Raw genomic sequence first — 4,649 nt, 5'->3', positions numbered from 1 at the left:
AAGCTAATCAAAAGGGGCAGCGGTGTGAGTTACGTCACTTTCACAAACTCCCTAGAGTAGTCAAATGGGTGAGGAGGGTGGGAAAGGGGCAACATTTAATGAGTACATAGTTTCCACAGGGGATGATGAAATGTTCTGAGTTTGGATGAGGCAGAACACACATTCTTCTCAGTAGGCTACATTTTAAGTAAAAAAAAAGTCTTAACAAATGAAATTTTGAAATAATTTCTTGTATTCCTATCACAATGGAACAAAACAAGAAATCGATAGCAAAAAAAAAGAAAATTGCAAAATTGCATATTCGACGAAACTGAGTATTTAAGAAATCAATAGAGAAACTTAAAAATTCTTGAAGTTAACTGAAAATTAAAGTATGTCAGAGCCTGTAGGATACAATGAAAACAATTTTTATGATTATCAGAGAAATTACAAATAATCTAACAATGCAATTCAAATTCTTAGAAAAACAAATAGATTCAAAACAATGAAGATGAGGCCAAAAGTTAAACAAAGAGGAAAAGACTATATAAAATTTAAATATTGTTTTTTAAAGGTAAAATTGATAAACTTTTAGTGAAACCTAAGGAAAGAGAATGACGATCCAAACTAATGAGATTAGAAATCAAAAGAGAGAGAATATAACTGATGAAACTTAGAAGACCATTAGGACATAATTTGAAAATGCATAGCTCAATAAATCAAGAAGAAACAGGTAAGTTTCTAGACATATGTGTCATATCAAAAATCAAGAGGACTTAATCAACAGACGTATGACAACATCAAAGCAGTGATTCTTTAAAAGCCCAAAGAGATTCCCTGGATTTTTTCAGGCCATATGGAGCCAACCCCAATACTTCTCCAGTAATTACATAAAGTAATAAAATAATGCTATTGAGATGATCTCACAAAATCAATAGGACCCTGACACCCAAACTAGATTAGGACACACATAAAAGGAAAATTATAGACGAATCTTCCTGATGAACGCAATCTCAACAATATACTTGTAAACCTAATCCAACAAGTTAAAACAATCGTTTCCTGTGACCAGGTGGACTCTTCTTCCAGAGATGCAAGAACATTTCAATATACACAAATCAAATAACAAATCACATAGACTCAAGTACAAGAATCACATGATCACTTCAATAGATGCAGGAAAGTTGACCATCCCTTATAAAAGAGGAAACTAAAAACACAAAGACCAGATCTCATCGTAATAAAAGTTATTTATGACGAGTCATTAAACAGCATTATACTAAGTGGGAAAGTCAAGGCCTTCTTACTGAACATGGAAACAAGATTAAGTGTGTCCACTTTTCCATTCGCATTTAACACTTGAAGTCCCTTTAGAGATTCATTTATTTTTGTGTGTGTTTTTACTTGTGTGTGCACCATGAGCATGCCTGGTGCCCCCCCCCAACGAGGCCAGAAGATGGCACCAGATCCCCATCTCTCCATCTGCCAGCTCTTTTTAAGTTTTATCAAAAGCAGTAAAACAAGATAAAGAAATAAAAAGGATACAAACAAGAAAGGAAGAAGTCAAACTGTCCCTGTTTGTAGATGCCGTGACTTTATATGAGAATCCAAAGACTCAACCACATAAATGTTAATATTGACAAACACTTTCAACAAAGTTTCATGACACAAAATCAATAAAGAAAAAACTCAGTAACTTCTCTATATACCAATAAAGATCACGTTGAAAGGCAACTCAAACCAATTCTAGTTACAATAGCTTTAGAAGAATACTTTCCTATAGTTGTAACCAAGGAGGTGAAAGACTTCCATAAGGAAAACCATAAAACACTAAAACCGGAAGACACTCCTCACTACAAAATAGAGAGTCCTCTCTCCTGTGCTTATATATTGGTAGACCTAATCCTGCAAAAATGGCTACAATGTCAAACATGATCTTTAAATTCAATATAACTTCTTAAAATTACTACAGCATTTTTCATGGATCTAGAAAAAAGTTCTAAAATTCATCTGAAAAGATCCCTGATAGCCAACATGATACTGACTGGAAAGAACCATGCTGGGGCTTTGGTAGTACTTGATTTCAAGTTTTACTGTAGAGCTATAGCAACAGAGTAAACATGGCACAGACACAGCAAAAGGGCATAGAACGTTAAATAGAAAAGCCAGAAGTGAAACCGCATGGCTACAGTCACTCGATACATGACAAAGAACTAACTTTCTTTCTCTCTCTCTTTCTTTCTTTCTCTTTCTTTCTCTCTCTCTCTCTCTCTCTCTCTCTCTCTTTCTTTCTTTCTTTCTTTCTTTCTATTTATCTTTCTTTTTCTTTTCTTTCTTTTTTTTGAGAAAATAGACTCCTTAACAAATGATGCTGAAGGCGCGGCAGTGTTTGAATGGCTCTGAGTGGGGCCGGGCTTGGGATTCGGAGGACGCTCTGAGCTCCCGGGCGCGGTTCATCAGCACAGTGCCCCGGCTCAGACGCTGCGGTACCATGAGGCGCCGGCACTTAAGAGATTATGGCATTTGATACTCACCATGTTAAATAAAAAACGGAACTTCTCTAATAGTATTAATCTTCCTAGAAAGAGGATCTCTAATCTCACCAGTAAGAACATGAAGGAGGTTAAGAGATCTCCAAAACAGTTGGCAGCTTACATAAGACAGTTGGACAAGCAGTGAAAAGCCCAGATAAACTGCGCAAGGTGCTCTACCACAGAAAGTTAGTTCGACATTCCTTCCCAAATCCTTGTTACAGACCTAAGCAGTCCCCTAAAAGTGGGGGCTGTGACATGGCAAATAAAGAAAATGAACTGGCTTGTGCAGGCCATCTACCTGAAAATTTACGCCACGACAGTCGGACATTTGTCATTAACACCAGTGATTCTGGGTCTTCACAGACAGAAAACCCATCATCAAAATATAGTGGTTTCTTTTCTGAGGTTTCTCGGGACCATGAGACAATGGCCCAGGTTCTATTCAGCAGGAATTTGAGATTGAATGTAGCTTTGACTTTCTGGAGAAAGAGAAGTATAAGTGAACTTGTAGCTTATTTAGTGAGGATAGAAGACCTTGGAGTTGTGATAGATTGCCTTCCTGTTCTAACCAATAGTTTACAGGAAGAAAAGCAATATATCTCACTTGGCTGCTGTGTAGACTTACTTCCTCTAGTAAAGTCTTTACTTCAAAGCAGATTTGAAGAATATGTAATTGTTGGCTTAAACTGGCTTCAAGCAGTAATAAAAAGGTGGTGGTCGGAACTCTCATCTAAATCAGAAATTAAAAGTGATGGAAATATTAAGATTTTAAAGCAACAGTTGAATGGATTATGGGAACAAGAAAACCATCTTACTTTGGTTCCAGGATATACTGGTAATATAGCTAAGGACGTAGATGCTTATTTATTACAGCTGCATTGAGAGATTGCATCTTCTAAAGAGTATTTGGTTATTCAGACAGCGCTGGATTATATGATTTCCAAAAGTAGGTCTCTCCTGAGAACCGAGAACTGTGGAAGAAATACAACCAATTTTTTTTTTCTTTTAAAAAGCCACATGATAAAACCACTAATGAAATCCTAACAACCTACTTCACACTGAAGTGGAAATATCCAGAAGGAGCGGCTTCAACTTCAATGAGGTGAAAGTGCACTATGAAGACTGTTTGCCCTTGCTGCATGCAGAATTAAATGGCCATTTGGTAGCGTTGTTTAAGAACTACTGGGTCTTAACTCAGTCCTACATAAGAATATTATTTATAGTATATAAAAATAAGACAGGACTTATTACCAGGAACTATAAAGACCAATCATTAAATTTTTTATTGTGTTTTATGAAGAAACACTTAAATGTGTCCAGCTATTTTCTTCTGTCAGAAAGACTTCGAAAGTTTAAAACATCATAGTAAGTAATATTAAAATTTTTTGTCCACACTGATACTGTGTACAAATGCCTTAATTATTGATAAGCCAATGTATTATAATACCAGTATATCTTTTTAAAAAAATTAAAAGCAACCATGCTCCTGGCATGATAAAATCATGGAATTAAATCAGGGGTTTACGTTCATGTAGAATGTTGTTGAAATATACTCAATACCATTTTTTTAAACTTGAGAAATTTTTGGCATCTCTGATTTTTTTTGGCCAGAAGCTTCATGTTATGTTTGTATGTATGTGTTATTCTTATATAAAGAAAAGAGGTGAATATGTATTTGTATGAATGTTTAACTGGAAATGTCCATGGAGTTGGCTAATTTATATTCACTTTATTGTATATAGAGTTCTAATATCTTTTCATTTCTGTAAAATTTAAACTTCCTTTGAGTAAATTTACTAAATATTTCTATTTTTTGCTTTTCTAATACTAATTTTATATGAAATCTAATTAATTCCTTGTCACTAAATGTGTTCTGAAAAGTTCCATACAATGTTTCAGAATTGTTTATAGTTAATGCTGACATCCTTCATCTGATAGAGGGCTAATATCCAATATATACAAAGAACTCAAGAAATTAGACTCCAGACAACCAAATTACCCTATTAAAAAATGGGGTATAGAGCTTAACAAAGAATTTTCAACGGAAGAAACTCGAACGGCCGAGAAGCACCTAAAGAAATGTTCAGCATCCTTAGTCGTCAGGGAAATGCAAATCAAAACAACCCTGAGATTCCA

The 4,649-nt window shown here is 35.1% G+C and overlaps 1 pseudogene; it reads left to right on the top strand.

Moving 5' to 3' along the window:
• Window positions 1–2,495: 2,495 nt before the first annotated feature.
• Window positions 2,496–3,503, top strand: LOC114627799 (annotated as a pseudogene).
• Window positions 3,504–4,649: the final 1,146 nt, after the last annotated feature.

Source organism: Grammomys surdaster, unplaced genomic scaffold (genome assembly GCF_004785775.1).
Source record: "Grammomys surdaster isolate TR1022 unplaced genomic scaffold, NIH_TR_1.0 258, whole genome shotgun sequence".
NCBI lineage: Eukaryota > Metazoa > Chordata > Mammalia > Rodentia > Muridae > Grammomys > Grammomys surdaster.
This window is presented reverse-complemented; position numbering and strand designations above follow the sequence as displayed.